We start from the raw sequence: 19,305 nt of genomic DNA, 5'->3' as shown, positions 1-19,305 counted from the left end.
TGGGATTGCTTCCCCATAAACCCATTGTAAGTTGAAAATATCAAAAGTCAAAAATGCATTCGATATACTTAACTTACCAAACATCGTAGCTTTAGCCTAGCCTACCTTAAACACGTGCAGAACACTTGTGTTAGTCTGCAGTTGGGCCAGATCATCTAACACAAAGCTTACTTTGTAAGGAAGTGTTGAATATCTCATGTGATTTGTTGAATACTGTACTGAAAGTGAAAGACAGAATGGTTGGATGGGTGCAAAGTGACTGGAAGCATACTGATTGTCCACCCTCATGATCACATGGCTGATCGGGAGCTTCCGCTTGTTACCACGACCCAGCATCACAAGAGATTATCTATCCCAGAGAGCTAGCCTGGGAAAAGATCAAAATTCAAAATTTGAATTACGGTTTCTACTGAATACATATTGCTTTATCATCATCACCACGAAGTCCAAAAATCCTAAGTCAAACCACCGTATGTTGGGGCCTGCTGCACAGGAAAACACCTTTTCGTTCCTTCCAAGAACATCGACAATCAGTTGACATAGTGTTTATGAGCATTAGCTACCAAACCATACTCTGCCCCCCAGACCACATGGCTAGAGAGGCTCCCTGCAGGGGCACTCTCCGGATCTCTCTTCACATTTGAGCAGAGAAGAGTTCCAGAGACCATATGAGAAGTCAGGGAAGACCTCTTCTCCCACTGGGAAATCAATCTCTCTGTCTGTTAAAGTATATACAATCTACGTTAATGTTAGAAAGGCAGCGATAGGACTCAGAAGGTCACTTGAGTCAGTCATCAGAGACTATACTGGGGTCATGAGGAGCGCTGGAAAAATATGTCCAAAAAGAATGATCATTCATTAGACTTAAAATGTCCATCACCTTCATGCCACTGTTGAGCCGTGAACCGGAAGCACCCTCCTGATGAAAGCATCCATTATCCTCCCAAACAGGAACCAGGTTGTTGTTTGGCAGGTTTAATTTAGACAAAGACAAAATGTCTTCTGTCAGCTCTAGAAGGAGAAGCAGAATCTACATAGAACAGGCTGGCCCTCAAGGACACTGGGATACAATTTCATCCAGGATGTAGCTGTGGAGTGTGGAGCTGGAGACCCTCTGCCGAGGGATTTCCCTCAGACTCTAAATAATATCCACCAGCACATACGGTCTAATTAAACTTCTGTGTGAAAAGTAGTTTTACCACTAGAATCAGACTCTCAGCAAATCTGGCTGGTCCTTCGCCCGCAATGACTTCTCTTTACATGCCTTCAGTTTTACACTGAGCACATACTCTATGATAATATATAACAGTGGACTGCCTACTCGATGCCAGATACTGACTGTCCTAAAGCCTGACATTTATGCCTCATACAATCCTGTGAAACAGGTGCTATGATCCCTAATTCACACATGCAGAAACTGAGGCACAGAAGCTCTAATAACTTTAACTAGAGATCAATCATTCAAAAATGACAGAGCTAGAATTGAAAGCAGTCTGATTCCAGAACCTGCTCAGAGCCTTTATGCTAGGCTAAGCATATAAAAATGAATAAGATCTTGTCCCGGCCCACTGGGAGACCAGAGAATTTTTGCCTGCGTCTTTACTGGCTTGTTTGCAGGAATAGGAGGTTGTTGAAAGTCACAGAAAGCTCCAGAAATTATTTAAATGCAGTGTAATATGACTACAACAGATTTCTGAATAGGGCATCTCACTCGATACGGAACACAAAACATGGAGTAAGAAATGGGCTGAGATGTTGCCGAAAGGTTGAAATGGTCAGGCCATGGAGAGCTTCCCATGCCAAACACATTGGGATTTAACTGTGGTTTAGTAAAATTGCCTTTAGATAGGTTATTCCGGCTGCATATCATAGTTAGATATGAAAGGTGCAAGAATGGAGGATAGATGGGTAAATTGTCAATTACTGCAATAATCCATTCAAGGAAATTTAAGGAGCAAATTCACTGAACTAAAGTGGTGGCAACAGGGATTTGGCAGCAGATTAAGAATTATTGTGAGGGGCGCCTGGGTGGCGCAGTTGGTTAAGCGTCCGACTTCGGCCAGGTCACGATCTCTCGGTGCGTGAGTTCGAGCCCCGCGTCGGGCTCTGGGCTGATGGCTCGGAGCCTGGAGCCTGTTTCCGATTCTGTGTCTCCCTCTCTCTCTGCCCCTCCCCCGTTCATGCTCTGTCTCTCTCTGTCCCCAAAATAAATAAACGTTGAAAAAAAAAATTAAAAAAAAAAAAAAAGAATTATTGCGAAAGTAAAACTGGCAGAATCGGATGGATTGGATTTAAAAATAAGGAATTGCAGGCGGCAGTAAAAGACGACTGTCACGATGAAATGGGAGTGTAACAGAAATGTACAATAAGGTCAGTTTCAGGCATGTTGAATGAGTTCTCCATGTTCCGTGCACAAGCGATGCCCAGAAAGCATCTGAATGTATGAGTGGGACCTTCTGGGTAGAGGTCTGAAGATAAATGTGTGAGAATATCATATTGATAGATTCTTCTAACTCACTGCAACCACCTTAAAAGAAAAAAAAAATTTAGATACACTGCCAGGGAACAAATATGCATAAAAGCAACCTAATTTGAAAGACTGGCCTCCATGTATGGGGAAAATAGAAACCAGGCTTGGCTTACAACTTCTACTGCTGTCAGAAGCTACCACACCTCACAGCTAGGAGATGACTTCTTGTGGCATCTTCAGGATTATTCTTGTGGATTTTGTATCCCCTCCTCAGAATGCTCTCTCCCCTTCTCCACTTTGCTGCAGGCGCTGCTTTGTCCTTTTTCTTCCTAATTTTCCAGTGGTGTCTCAATCCCTGCTTTTGGAATCTTCCTGCTTTCTCTAGAAGTCGGGTGTATATCCACAGTAAAAAAGAAAGGAAATGATCTGCCACGAATCAGTATTTACTATGAGTAAACCACTAAGTGATTACATTCACACAGACACACGTGTCTTCTTTAATCTTGGTATTTTTACATACTCGTTTCAATTAAGTCCGTGATCCAAGATTGAGAGGAAATAGCCTATACTCTGCATTTTATTCCCAATTCGCTACAGCATCCACATTTTTGTTCACACACATACACACAGGCACTTTCATCATGACTTTATTTTCTATGCTATAAAAAGCAAAGACCTTTAAAAATAATATGGGTCCCTCATCTCAGCTGCACATTCATAATCTTTACATTTTATCATCCCCAAACTTGGGCCAGGTAAACAGAGTTCCAGGGGTGTGGTCTGATGAGGTTGAGAGATCCTGCGCAAAAACTATCCCTAATCTGTGCCCACTCCTACTTATACATACATCCCAACTTTGGCCCCCACTTGGCGTCAAGACATAAAAAGGTCACTATTAAAATGTAAATATGTCATCTGGACTAATAACTCATCCAGCCATTAAGTTTCGTTAGCACACTGGAATGAACTTCTATTAACTCACAAGTTACGTAATGTGACTTTAAAAGAATAATATGGTATATTAAACTTAGGTAGTGAGACAGAAGGAAGAGAATGATGCGGAATAAGAAGCAAAGTCTGGGAAAAAAGGAAAGCGGGGGTTCTTGTGGGAGGAAAATGTCAAAAGCAGAAGGAATAAACACATTTGCCTAGAGCAACTTCGCCCGGATGATGAAAAAGCGCTTTCACTTTTGAGTCTCTGTTTTCTGAGCTGACCTAAAACATGGTCATTATTTGCCTGAAATCCTCCAGGAAACTTTGAATTAAATATGTACATATTGTACTAGTTATCTTAGAAATGTGATTGGGCTGCAATTATGTCAGTAAAGCTCTAACTACCAAAAGAAAATTGTATGGCATCCTCTATCATGCCTGGACAAATTTAGATGATTGAAAGCATAAACCGGGCCATATTTTATACTACATCTGTGTAAAGAAAAGCAGGAAAACTCTCAGCTCGTGCATGCTGCATGCTAAAATAACTTTGGGACGTTACAGCGCAAGAAGCATGCTCCGTGGGGAAAATGGACACTGAAATACAGTAGCGACCCTGCCTGCTGCAGCTACACAGAGTCAAGGTCATCGTCCACTAGCAAGCACTGTAGAACTCCATATGGTTTTAAAAACCCAGCCTGTAATTCAGTTTCTCTGGAAATGGCAAATATTGTACACTTAACCCTTTTAGCTATGGAAGCCGTCTCCTAATTCTCAGGCTCAAATTCTGGCGAACCGTGCAAATGTGTTGGGGTGTTTGCAGCCGGAGAAACAGCAGGGTCTGCACCTTGTCTCTTTCGTACTATAAATTTTCACACCCAGTAAAGCTTTCCATTCTCGCGCCTACCAGCCCTATCCTTCATTTCAGGACATATGCGTTTCAAAGTTCCTCGCGTGCTACCCGATATATATTAGGTACCTGATAAATATTTGTCAAATCTGAACCCAGGAAAAGAGAAAACCAATTTAAATAGATCTCTTAAAAAGCTCAATCGCTGGGACCTTCACATAATGCAATGCCAGATTCTTTCTCTCTCTCTGATATTCTAGAAGACCAGATGGTACAAAAAGGTTTTGATGAACACTGGAACGCCAGATCTGTGAGTTGTGATTACTTTCTCTGCTGTGTAAATCTTACACCTGGACTTCAGGTAGTTTTCTTTCTCACTGTGCTCCACATATTCCTTTTACAGGGAAAGAAACTACCTGTCTTCCTAGATCTCATCACCGACACTGGGAGGATTAGAATTTAGTCTAATTCTGTGTCATGCGTGGGGTTGCCAGATTTCGCAAATAATATAGGATGCCCAGTTAAATTTTAATTTCAGATCAACAATGAGTAATTTCAGTAGAACTATATTCCGTGAAACATTTGGGACATACTTATGCCAAAAACTTTACTTGTTGTTTGTCTGAAATTAAAAGTAGACGTCCTCTATTGTATCCGGCAATACTAGTCATTCGATAAAATCATAGATTATGACTTAGATTTTTAACCACTTTATCGGTAAGGAGGCTGAAGCATGGAGATAAAGAGATCTGTATAACTCAAACTGGCTTCTAAACCCCCAGTCAGGAGCTCGTCTACAATCTTGCCTCTTTATGAAAGCATCTGGTTAACATTATTCACTTGCCTTTATTTAGCGGATTAGATCTCATCACAGGCTCCCCAAGTATATGGGGTATTTTTATTAGAACTGAATGGTGGATTCTGCCCATATCCCCAATTAAAACAAAATTTTTTTTATAATGAACTTGTTAGCTAACTATTACCTTCATTGTATTACCTCTAATATTTAATTATAACTGCTTCTCTCTCTATATATTTCTTTCTAACAAGAGTATATATATATATATATATATACACACATATACATATACATATGTATATACACACACACATATATATATGTATATATATGTGTGTATGTATATATATTCCTTGAAGTCAGGAACTCTATTCATTTCCTCAGTGACTAGCACAGGGTCCTGGCTCACAGTAGCTTTGCATTAAATACTTAATAAATCTAAAGACAGTTAAACAAACAGTTTACATTTATTTATTTTTAAGAAACAGAGTGAGACAAAGCATGAGCGGGAGGGGCAGAGAGAGAAGGAGACACAGAATCTGAAGCAGGCTCCAGGCTCTAAGCAAGCGGTCAGCACAGAGCCTGATGCGGGGCTCGAACCCATGAACCGTGAGATCATGACCTGAGCCGAAGTCAGACGCTCAACCGACTGAGCCACCCAGGCGCCCCAAAACAAACAGTTTAAACAGACAGGTAGTTTTCAGAGTGGAAGAGACAGCCTTCGGCATTCCCAAAATAAACATGGGAAGACCAGAATGTACATCCACCCTTGAGGTCCATATACCTTGAACAAAGAAACACACTCTTTCACAAAGTAATCCTTGAGGTACTGTGATAATTGATTTCAGACGTGAACCTGAATGGCCACAGAGTGCCATGCTACACATTATTGCTGGGTGTGTCTATGAGGGTGTTTCTGGAGGAAATTAGCCTTCGAGAGAGTGGAGTCAATGAAACAGATTGTGCTCCCCAATGTACGTGGGCATCACTTCATTCATTAAGAACCTGAAGAGAGCAAAAGGTAAGGGAGGAAAAAACTTGGTTCTTTATTCCTGCCTCACTGCTGAGCTGGGACATCTCATCTCACCTTCTCCTGCCCTCAGACTAGGATTTACACGATCAGCTCCCCTGGTTCATGGGCCTTCAGACTCCGAACTTCAGACTGAATTACACCACAGGCTTTCCTGGGTCTCTGGCTTACAGACAGCACATCATGAGACTTCTCAGGCTCTATAGACACATGAGTCTATCCTCTCTCTCTCCCCCCTATATATATATATATATATATATATATATATATATATATATATATGTCTCCATCGTATATCCATCCATCACACTGGTTTGTGTTTTGTCTCTCTGGAAAACTCAATAAAATGACCACTGTCAGAATAAATATGTTCACATACATTACACAGTCTTTGGTGCTAGTCTGATGCTAGAAGTACTACTTCTATAACAAATGATTACTAGCATTAATGATTAATAATGTACCCAATATCCCCACAAAACACAGCAAGATCTGGACTTTAATCCAGTTGTCTCCGGTTCCAACCCCATGTGCTTCACTACCACTCAGCAGAGGTCCCACTGGTGGACTCACATCCCAATGATGCTTCCATTGTTGGATTTTCCAGTGTCAGCTACTCCTTAAAATGAGAGACACTTAAATTATATCAAAAGTTTTTATAGGTAACATGATCACTTCTTTAAATAAGTGTTTTTATTTATGTTACTTTCTATGAAATCATCTTTTAGGAGGTAAATGTTTCCATGTACTTGCTTTGCTGGGTATCTCTTTCTGGTTGAGAGACAAATAGTACAGGTCACATTTTCATTTGCTGTTACTCTTAAGAATTTTAATTTAAAAGTGTAACCCAATAGAAATAGAATCACTGACTGAATTACTAATCATAGAAGGATTTTTGGGTCTGTATAGCTTGCATTTAAGTGTAAATGAGCCTAAAGTCATCAAGAAAAACTTTCAAATTAGTAAATCAAGGGAATTTAAAAATATGCACAATATGGGTTTATTTAGATTTTTCAAGTCCCGTTTTAAGATGACCATCAATTGCTTTGCAAACCACAGAATGAATTTTCCATTTTTTTCTCCTCGATGGGTATTTTTACCACCGAAACTCCTAGGTAAGGCAACATACATATTTTTCATCTGTTGTAAAGGAAAATCTTCTGAAGTGTATTCACAGAGACAGACACAACATTTTTTCTTTATCTTCACCATCATAAAGTTCACTGGATTTTGCTCGCTTCAAGTATTCCAGGACTTACTTTCATCTCAGTTCTCAGACTTTACTGTGCATCAGAATCAAGCTGAGATGCTTCTTAATGCAGACTTCTGGTCTCTGTCTCTAGAGATCCTGCTTTAGTAAATCTGGGGTGGAGGGCCCAGTTCTTCATCATAACAAAGGACGTGGTTCTTACACAGGGGGACCAGAGACCCCATTTCAAGAAACCTGGATTTTTGTCTTCCACTGTGATACTTCCCACGAAAGCAAAATAAAGTGAAGATTTATGCACTGGTTCTCAACCTTGGCAACACATCAGAATCACTAGGTCTGGAGCTCGGCCAGGTGCCCTAGGTGATTGGATCTAGAGTCAAGGGCGAGAACCACTGGCTCGATAAATATGAGGAATGAGTAGAGAATACTGTGACACATTTCTATATGTTGTTCACGGAATAAGTCTTCACAAAACTTTTAGTTAGGAGTAACAACACCAACAAAAACACTTCTATGAAATCTCTTCAGCTTTCATTCTGTGGCCACTTGGGACAGGAATAGGTGACCCTTGGGGTGACCACCCACATAAGAGAAGCCATGCTTTCTTCAGATTTTTGTGAGCTGCAACAGCCACAGCTACCTGAGAGAACCCAGCCAGCTCCCTCCTGAAATACTGGTCCCTCAAATGCCTTAGAAACCACAAAAGCAGAGTTCATTTGCACAGCCAGCTTTATTATCCCTCCCCCTTCCCCATTTTGATGATTTTATGTTAAGATACACTTGATCTTAGCCAAAAGGCCAAGAAGCGATATTGTGTATCACAACACAGGCAGCGAAGAAGAGGAATCTTCATTCGCTCTCACACAAAGCATCAAACCCCCACCATCATGAGGAGGTATGTCGAAGGAAGATCCCAAGCCAGAAATATTTGGGAAAGGAAAGAAGTTGACTTGCAAAGAAGGTTTGCGAAAAAAGGCCAGCATTTGGAAGTACCAATTCAAGGCTCCATTTAATTTGTGAGGAGGGTCCGCTAAGGTAGCCCTGGTTTTATGTGTTTGTTTACTTGCCTCACGTGCAAAGCGTTCTTTTCTCCAACTATGAGACATGACGTATATCTTTATTCGCTACTACAACAGGAAGGCAGATATTGTAGAAGTTTCTTCTCAGATGCGTGTGTGCCCATGAACCCTGGTCGTGGTACTTTCGCAATTTTAATTATATTACATAAAATACACTCTGTACATGAAAAGAGTTTGTTGTTGCTGGTGCTTGAAAACTGATCTCAGTGCTTGTGGAAAGATTGTTGATAAAAGCAAGTTATGATATTTTCTGTACCATATGCCAGCATAAATTCCAAATGAATTAAGGATTCAAATGTAAAAAATGAAATCATAAAATTACTAGAGAAAGTTATTGTGGAGAATTACCTTAAAAGCTTAAAGTGGGAAAGGCTTCTCAAACCAGGAATCCAAGTCTTAGAACCATAGAAGAAAAGATGGATAAATATGACTTACATAAAGGTCAAAGGTGTGCCTGACAAAATATCACTGGCAGAAATAAAAGACAAGCGACAGACTTGCAAAGATATTAGCAGATTATATATACAGAGCTAATCTTAACATATTAGAAGCTCATAAAAATGTTTAAGAGAAAGATCAACAAGTAATAGAAAAGAGATCGGCAAAGAATAAAAATGGACCAGAAGTTGAAGAGGTCTTCAACTCCACTAACAATAATTACAAGAAAAGCCAAAACACTCTGTGTCAGAATCTAGTCTAGCTCCTTGCATATGTTAACATATTTCATTATTAAACCTACCCTATGAGGTAGTGTTGTCTGTGGTACATGCATAGGAAATGGAGGCACCAAGAAGTGAAGAAATTTGCCCAGCGCGACAGACCCGGTAAATGTGGAGCCTGAATTTAACCCTGAGCGTCCGGGCTCCAGAGTCAGTGTTTTTACCCATTATTCACATTTGCTTTCCTAACAAGAGAAATGCACATTAAAACCACACTGAAATTTTTTTAACTTTTTACCTCTCAGGTTGACAAAGAGTTTGGTAATATACCCTCGCGGCGAAGAAGCAGTGGAGAACATAGGCACACGCTAACAACACTGCTGGTGCAGTGTAAACAGTTAGAATACTTACTGAAGGTGATCCAGAAGCGGCTGTACAAATTACAAATGCTTCTGCCCCTTGATTCACCAAACCCACTCCTGAGAATTTTTTTGCTACATATATAATTGAACACACGCAAAATGGCATGTTTTCAAGATCATCATTCACATAGTGTTGTTTGTAATAGCAAAAGATTAGAAAAACTCCCCACGCCCATCATAATGACACGGCCACTCAACGGAATACTGTGGAACTCTAAAAAGAACAAAGCAGCCTTCTCTGTGCTGACACAGAATTATCTCCAAGATATAGTAAATGCAAAAAGCAAGTCTCAGATCAGTGTGCACAATGAACTATATTTTGTATAGAAAGAAGAAGAAATAGGAATATATCGTCATTGTAGCTTAGGGAGCAAGAAAAGAGGATTCTGAATTCTAATCCTGGGTCCATTAACTTCGGTCTCTGAAGTTAAAGCGAAATGGTAAAACATGAGCTCATTGTATTCTTATGAGTCTCTATTCTAGTCAAGTTTGTCAAGTAATCTCATCGTGGTCTGGTGGGGTTCAAGTGCGATGCTCTGCCTAATGAACTATCCTCATAGCCGTGGTACTTCACCGTTCCAGGGCAGTGACCGGTTTTCCGCTGACCATCTGCTCTGCACTTCACCTTCGGCATTTTCCTTTCTCTGAATTCCCATTTTTCTCCATTATACAGAACTTTCTACCCACACTCTCCCTCAGGTCTTCAGTGACAAACTCACCAGAGTATAGAACTCACCAGAACAAACTGATTTTTCAAAAGGGCAGTGTTTCGGGTTACCAAAAAAAAAAAAAACAAACCAAAACAAAACATTTTGTCACCATTATTCTACTACACTAACCAAGGTGGCCAGAAAAATATTAATGTACTATATTTCTCATAACAGTTTATTTCATTTGGCTTCTGGAAGCAAGCAAATATATCACTTTTTTTTCTGGAAGTAGCTTAAGTCACACAGCGTCATGCATATTTTATTTTAAAAAAGAAAAAAAATAAAACAAATCTTTCTTCAATGCCATTATTCCTTCACATAAGGTCAACTCTTTATAATTCATGCAATAAATTATTTACTTTAGAAACTACCGTCATACAAAAATAGACTGCTTTCTGCCTAATGGGCTATTTCAGAAAGTATGCTTAACTAGGAAAAATTAAATATTCCTGAAATATCTTAATTACCTGTTTAGAAGGGAATATTCTAAACAGAGAAAACTAATTCTTTGGCACTGGATAATACATGCTCCTTTCTGAGTGAACTCCAATGCATTTTGACCTCCAGGAGCTTACATATAAAGCTCAAAGAGTCTCTCAGCCAATGTTAGTAATAGAATATAAAAAGAAAACATCTCTACATGTTTCCATAAGGATATATCTACAAATACATTATAATTGTACACAGACAGAATGTCTTTTTACCTCAAGAATATACTTAGAGAAGGTTTAAATGAATAGCATTTTTATTACACTTGAATCTGCTCCATTGAAGAACTCATTGTCTTGTCTCTCTTTTTTTTTTTTTTAATTTTTTTTCAACGTTTTTATTTATTTTTGGGACAGAGAGAGACAGAGCATGAACGGAGGAGGGGCAGAGTGAGAGGGAGACACAGAATCGGAAACAGGCTCCAGGCTCTGAGCCATCAGCCCAGAGCCCGACGCGGGGCTCGAACTCACAGACCGCGAGATCGTGACCTGGCTGAAGACGGACGCTTAACCGACTGCGCCACCCAGGCGCCCCACATTGTCTTGTCTCTTAAAGATAATGTGTCATTTCTGCCTTAAATAGCTACTGCTTTAATAATACAAAGAAAAAATGCTATGCACCAATGGAATGCCATGAGAATTCAGAACCAAAAAACAGTGTTTCTTGCTGAGAGCACTGTAGATAAGATGGTAAGGTATTTTGGATTGTTGTTATATAACTAGATTCTATTTTTCCCTCCCCCCCCAATTCTTTGTTACTTTAATATATAATAAAATATATTTAGTAATGTTAGGCCTGTCCATGTGACTCTTTTTGGCCGACGGGATACTGGCAAGATGTGACACGAGTAGAGGCGTTAAGCATGCTTGCTTTTCCATTTGTGCTGCTCTCGGGCAGTTTCTAGACCCAGCATGATGAAGCACATGGAGGAGATCTGAACCATCTCAGAGCCAGAAGCAAATCCAGCTGATCCCCTGCCTGAAGCAGAAGTGCCCAGCCTCGATCAGCCGAACCAACGTCAACCTGCACATCCAAGAACGAGGATACGTATCTGCTACCACACGCTGTGGAGATGTGGAGTTTGTTATGCAGCATCATCGTGGCCAGAGCTGATTAATGAAGAGTTTTGAATTGGACATGGAAGATGGACAGAATTTTAATCTGTGAGGGAAAACACTTGCCCAATTTCCTTGTATGCCTAAAACTAATACAATGTTATATGCCGATTATATCTCAATTTAAAAACTTAAAATTTAAAAAGATGGGGGGCACCTGGCTGGCTCAGTCAGTAGAGCGTGTGACTCTAAGTTTGAACCCCACATTGGGTGGAGAGATTACTTAAAAATAAAATCTTTAAATTAATTACTTAATTAGTTAATTATTTTTAAAAGTAAATATGTGAAAAGGAGAGAAAAGTCTTCTTAACTGACTGAACCACCCAGGTGCTCCTTTTTTGTTCTGTTTTGTTGAGTTGAAATGAACTCCAGAAAGAGATTTACAGGAGTCAATGCAGAGTAGACAGCATATGTAAGAGCATTAATGGTGCCTCGGCCCCAAAGTGCATGGTTAGAATCAAGGGTGCACATGGAAAAGAGAGGTGGTGGTCCACTCATGAGGCCATTAGACTGCCTGTAAATTTCATGCTCTATGCTATTGTTTAAAACATGCTGCCACTGCTGTTTTTGTTATTTAATAAGCCAGCTCTCAAGATTATATAAAAAATTGGGGGAAGTTACCCAATTAATGCAACAATCTTAAGGATCTTCTTCCCACCAATACAAAGAGCAAAGCAAGAGGGAGAAAACACCACCAAATTAGAAATCAGAGGCAGGGATTCAGTAGTTGTGTATCTTGCCCTGAGCTTGGTTCACTAGGCTGGTGACCCTGACCAAGATTCACATACTCTTTAAAATCCAGTCCCCTCCAGAATAAAAAGCAGGAAGTATCTCCTGTATTCATCTTTTGTTGTCATAATCAAGTAATACATATGAAAGCACCTCCCAATCTGGAAAGTGCTACATAAATTCTAAGCATTCCTGAAAAATGCAAGAGATTGTATTTTACATAATTCCAACCCTGACCTATTAGAGGAAATTACTAGCTTCTCTATTACTTCTTCAGAGTGGCTTCATGAGTGATCATGTCTTCTAGGCTCACTGTAGTTCAATACAAAATTTCAGAAAGGTACCTACCTAATAGCCCAGAGCTCTATACATCACAAGAGATATTAGGCAGGGAGATTGAAAAAAGAGTATAGAAAAAGAAGTGGGTTTTTTAATGTTTATTTATTTGTTTTTTTTCATTTTTTTTAATGCTTATGGATTTTTAAGCGAAAGACACACAGTGCGAGCGGGGAGAGGCCTACAGGGAGGGAGACACAGAATCCAAAGCAGGCTCCAGGCTCCGAGCTGTCAGTACAAAGCCCGATGTGTGGTTCAAAGCTGTGAACTGTGAGATCATGACCTGAGCCGAAGTCTGATGATTAACTGGGTCACCCAGGCGCCCCTATTTATTTTGGAGTGAGAGAGAGCATTGAGTAGGGAAGGGGTGGGGCGGGGGGCGGGGGAGGGACAGAGAATCCCAAGCAGACTGTGCTGCCAGCACAGAGCCTGATGTGGGGCTTGAACCCACGAACCGTGAGATCGTGACCTGAGCTGAAACCAAGAGTCAGATGCTTAACCAACTAAGTCACCCAGGCACCCCAGAAAAAGAAGTTTTAAATAATTTATGTACCTTATGATTTCTTAAAGAAAAAAAAAAGAAAACTTAAAGAGACAATATAAAACAAGGGACAATAGAAAGTGAGCAAGCACAACTCCTGAAAGAAAGAGAAATGGGGGGGGGTGGTGGGGCTCGGTGGCTCAGTTGGGTAAGTGTCTGACTTCGGCTCAGGTCATCATCTTGAGGTTCATGGGTTCAAGCCCTGCATCCGGCTCTGTGCTAACAGCTCAGAGCCTGGAGCCTGCTTAAGATTCTGTGTCTCCCTCTCTCTCTGACCCTCCCCTGCTCATGCTCTGTATCACTCTGTCTCTCAAAAATAAATAAATAAACAAACAAACAAACATTAAAAAAAAATGGAAAAAATAAAGAAATAAAAACTAGGAGTGTTTCTTTACAAAGATAAAAGCTACAATAGAAGCAACAATAGATAAAATAAATATGAATTGAACAATCAGGGATACCAAAGAGAAGCTAACGAAAATCACTGAAAACAACATGCAAAAGAATTAAAAATGGATTTTATAGAAAATATCTGAAGAACAGATACAACACATCTCACATATGCACAGTCACTATCCAGAAGGAATTAATTCAGCAAATGAAACAGACCAAAATTTAAAATATAATGAAACAAATATCTCTTGAAATTTATATTTGAACTTTTCAATGAAAAGGGGACACCAATCCTACATAACGTGCATAAAGTTTTTCTAGTAAATAACCATTTTACTTGTTTTAAAATTTTTTTTAATTTTTATTTATTTTTGAGAGAGAGACAGAGAGAGCATAAGTGGGGTGGGGGCAGAGACAGAGGGAGATACAGAATGTGAAGCAGGCTCTAGGCTTTGAGCTGTCAGCACAGACCCCAACGCAAGGCTCAAACTCATGAACCACGAGATCACGACCTGAGCTAAATTTTGATGCTTAACTGACTGAGCCACTCAGATGCCCCATAGATAACGGTTTCAAAAAAAAATTTTTTTTAACGTTTATTCATTTTTTGAGAGACAGAGACAGAGCGTGAATGGGGGAGGGGCAGAGAGAGAGAGGAGACACAGAATCTGAAGCAGGCTCCAGGCTCTGAACTGACAGCACAGAGCCCGACGCGTGGCTTGAACTCACGAGCCGTGAGATCATGACCTGAGCTCGAGTCGGACACTTATCCAACTGAGCCACCCAGGCTCCCCATAGATAACTTTTAAAAGGCACACTAGGGGCGCCTGGATGGCGCAGTCGGTTAAGCGTCCGACTTCAGCCAGGTCATGATCTCACGGTCCGTGAGTTCGAGCCCCGCGTCAGGCTCTGGGCTGATGGCTCGGAGCCTGGAGCCTGTTTCCGATTCTGTGTCTCCCTCTCTCTCTGCCCCTCCTCCCGTTCATGCTCTGTCTCTCTCTGTCCCCCCAAAAAATAAATAAACGTTGAAAAAAAAAATTTAAAAAAAAATAAAAGGCACACTATGTGCCACCAAAAGAGGAAAAATTGTGATACAGAAAAATCAATTCCCAAGCATGTTATTACTAAATCTCAAGGACAAAGAAAGATCATAAGAATATTCAAGGAGAGAAGAATGTAACGCTGCATAAGCGTGAAAAATCAAGTCAATAGCATCATTCACAGTAGCATGCAGTAACAGAAGACAGTAGTCTGATGTCTAAAAGTTGCAGGCACAAAAAATGAGACCCAGTAATCTCGCACTCTTCGAAGTTGCCTTTTAAGCATGAAGGCAATACAGATGTTATCAAACTTTCACAAAATCAGGGAGAGCACTGTATGAGCTACTCTTGAGAAATTACTAAAAGTTTCAAAACAAACAAACCAAAAGAGCATGGCTGATGACACTGGATTCGCTGAATTAGTAAAGAGCATTTAGTACTTCAGATTAAACAACTGTTCGAATTTTCATGAAAGAATGTCATAAACCTTGACAATGTTGAAAGAGTATCTAACACAAACTGTCAAATAAGAAAGAGGAAGTGAGAAGTGGGCTAATTTCATCAGGTTTTAGGGTGCAAAGCCAATGGCCTATCCAAAATGGGTACATATAGTTAAAAAATAACCCGTGAGACTTTTATATTCATTTTTTTCTCAATTTGAGATTGTCTTTTTGAAATTGATGTTATTTGTGAAAAATAACAGCTTCCTGGATTTCAGCCTTTCTCTAGCTTACTTCGGTTTTTTTCTTCGTTTGAAATCAAACAGAATTAAATAGACTGATCCAAGTTTTACAAAATCATTTTTAATTTGCACACAGGCATCAAGAAGTCTGGAATGATATCTATCTAATGTTATCCATGGTTATTTCTCAATAGTAGGATTTGAGGTGGTTTTCTTTCGCTTTAGTTTTCAACAATTTATGGTATCACTTGAAGTTTTACTGTCAATGTACTATTTGTGTGAAATCGCACAACCTTTTAAGAAAACTTAAAACAACATAAAAATTAGTAAAGACAAAAAGTGGAGAACTATACTGAGATCTGGAATGAGACAATTCCCAATAATTAGCATTAAACTTGCCTCTGATCTCCCTTCCTGGTGGTGAGGTGAAAAAGAAAGGACGATGAGTTACATAAATTTAATTGCAAAAGAAAGCAGAGCGAAACCATCTTGGAAGAAAGAGAGAGGAGCGCTAGCTGAGTAGTTACCATACGTCAAACACTGTTTCATGTGTTTCTTGCAACTCCGTGACCTTTCAGTAGCTCATTTTTTCGATGAGGAAGGCCAAATAAGTAACTTGATACGGCTCACACAGCCAGCCAGTGACAACGTCCTGATGAGGACCCAAGTCACATGACTTCAGAGTCATGCTCCCCCCTCCAGTCCTCTGCTTCCCAATTTTTTCACTCTAAGAGAGATTAATCTCATTATCCTTTTATAATAAATAAAGTGCTCAGTTCCTGGCTCTCTAAAAGTATGCAGTTAACCACAAGCTCAAAATCAAGTTGAATCTGAACAACATCAAAAGAAAAAGCTAATTCATTATGTAGTAGCACATTTTTACTGCTGATACAGTTCATACCAGGGCATTACCATGACAGAAAAGTGCCAAATCTAGTATTGTTGGAATAAACGATGAAAAACATAGAAAATTACGTAAAACATTTCTCAACCCAAGTCTTTTTTTACACTAATTTGCATTCCACTTATTCTGAAGACTTTTAGGCAACGGGAGCCACTATTGTACAGAAAAGAATTAAAAACAAAGTGTTTCGACAATAGTCCATTGAACGTTATAGCCTCTATTAAAACTATAATCGTATCCTCTAAATACTCCCAACAAGACATTTTGCAATTCAAACTTCCTTGTGAAATCCTCATTTATTTTCTCTTGTTTGACAAATAATGAATATACTAAACTGAGCCTATCTCTACGTTGACTTATTACATACAATATGAATCCTACACAAATATATACGTTTCGAAAGGATGAGATCAACAACCGAAGTATGTTCCTATTTTTAATAAACAGGGATCATGATGTGTAAATATAATCTCAATTAACTGTAATAATTATCCCCTCTTTGGAGATCAAGTTGGCCTTTAGCCAGTTACACATAGATGAGTATAATGAATAGAAATAACTTATTATAGTCACAAAGGCAGTGTTTTGGCCCTCTCCTAATGCTTACACTGTCTTTTCTCAAGTCCTCCTTTGTTCGTTCATTCATTCCAGCAATATTGACTGAGGAGCCATTAAGGGCCAGGCAACATGATGGGCTAGTGATCAAGAGACGGGACAGGGTGCTCCTCTGAGAAGTCACAGTTCATTGCAAGAGAGATGTGTAAATAGCTAGTTGTAAATCAACTTATTAAGGGGTCACAGTAGAGCTCTTAAAGGATCATGGAAGAGAAAGGACTAGCTGAAGTTGCCAGAGTAGACTTCAGATAGGGTTGGCCTCTGACTTCAAAACAGGAGGAGGAAGAGGCTCTTGCCAGGCAGAGAAACAAGCACAGAAAACGTGAAGCCAGGAAGCAAGGTGTAGCTTTTAGAACCGGGAGAGTTAATACAAGTGGATCCTCAGCCAATAACACATAAATGGTTATTTGCCACCATGCAAATATGAATATTCTATTGCCAAAATCTAGCTTTATTATAGCTATTTCCCATAGCTATAGCTTTATTAGTGGTCCCATTTCCTACAAAGTTGGGCTCTCTGAAGAGATGATGCACATGAGACACAGTGACATTAGAAGTAGTTTAGCATCAGAGGACGAAGGGCCGGCTTTCCTTGGACTCCTTCTGCATGAACACCTTCTCCTCTAAACATCTTCCATCAGTCCTTCATCTCCTTCTACCTATGGCCATAACTCTTTTCTCGGCCAAACTTCTAAAAAGGGTAGCTGAATCTCCCTACTGTAACCCCTGTACCTCAGTTCCCATTCACTTATCAACACAAGTAATCTAGATTCCACCTTACACTATCCCACTCTAACTGCTAGGATTAATGGTGTCCTGCCCATTATATTTAGTACTTACCTGACTTTATCTCTCAAAGGAACCTGGCGCCACTGGCCATTCCCCTTCTGGGAGCCGTCTCACTGTCTTCGGGTTCAGCTACTCTCCAACGATACCTCAGACCTCATAGTTGGCCCTTCATCTTCTCCCTGGCTCTGACAGCCCCCTAAATCGTCTCTTGTTTGGTCCTTTTCTCCCTCAACACACTGTTCCTGGCTTACCTCATATATTGGCTTCAGTATCATGTACTTGTTGATGGATCCCAAATCTATACTTTTAGGCCACTCCACTCCAGAAGTCCATATCCAGATTTTTTACTGACTATGGAAATTACCTGTATATTTCCAAAACCTCTCAGAGTCAAAATGCCCCCAAATGAACTCATTAGCCTCCACCATTTGTAGCTAAACATATTAAGATGAAGTCTTCTCCTGCATGAAAATCCTTTGACTATTTAGTAAAAAACCACTCTGTCATCACTAAGTCTTTATTACCAAGTAACTGTAGTGCTATTCCTCCAGAGGTCAAATTTACAGTAATTCCAAACAAAGAAATGATCAAACAATGAATATTGAGAAAAGAAAAGTTATTATAAAGTTCATTAACCTAATTTCAAAGAAAAATGAGCCAACTCTTACCCAAGTTCCCTCATTACTATCTGTAAACACAAGGTAGTATATGTAATACATTTATATTACAGTGATTTAGGCAAAAAACTAATACAGGCTTTAAAGACAAAATATGGCCAAGTCCCATTGAGATATATTGTTCACACGTCGAGAAAAATACACAATATATGTCTCCAAAAAGAAAAAATATATATGCATTTGTCAATCATGGTGCGAAATTCCATTATTTCCATTACTGTTGACCCTTGGACAAAGCAGGGTTTAAGGGTGCCAACCTTCCACAAAGTTGAAAATCCATGTGTGACTTTTGACTCCCCAGAGCTTAATTACTAATAGCCTACTGCTGACTGGATGCTTTACGGATAACATACCTTTGATTAACACACATTTTTATATGTCATATGTTATATACTATATTCTTACAATAAAGTAAGCCAGAGAGAAGAAAATGTTATTAAGAAAACCATAAGGAAGATGAGGGGCTCATGACTGGCTCAGTTAAGTGTCTGACTCTTGGTTTCAGCTCAGGTCATGATCTCATGGTTTGTGAGTTTGGGCCCCACCCCCACGTCGGTCTCTGAGCTGGCAGCCAAGCCTGCTTCAGATTCTCTCTCTTCCCCTCTCTCTCTGCCCCTCCCCCACTTGCTCTCTCTCAAATAAAATTTTAAAAATAATAAAATAAAAATGAAATCCTAAAAAAGATGAAATACATTTATAGTACTGTGCTTATCCAAAATGCACTTCATACCCATGCTGTTCAAGGGTCAACTATTCTTAGATTCCTGATCAACATATACAAGTGCTGATTCCTAATGGGCAATATTCAGGATAAAGCATATAAAGCTAACTAT

The sequence above is a fragment of the Herpailurus yagouaroundi genome, unplaced genomic scaffold (assembly GCF_014898765.1).
Source record: "Herpailurus yagouaroundi ecotype Mexico unplaced genomic scaffold, PumYag 165, whole genome shotgun sequence".
In the NCBI taxonomy this organism is placed as follows: Eukaryota; Metazoa; Chordata; class Mammalia; order Carnivora; family Felidae; genus Herpailurus; species Herpailurus yagouaroundi.
The sequence above is the reverse complement of the archived record's forward strand: the minus strand, read 5'-3'. Positions refer to the sequence as shown.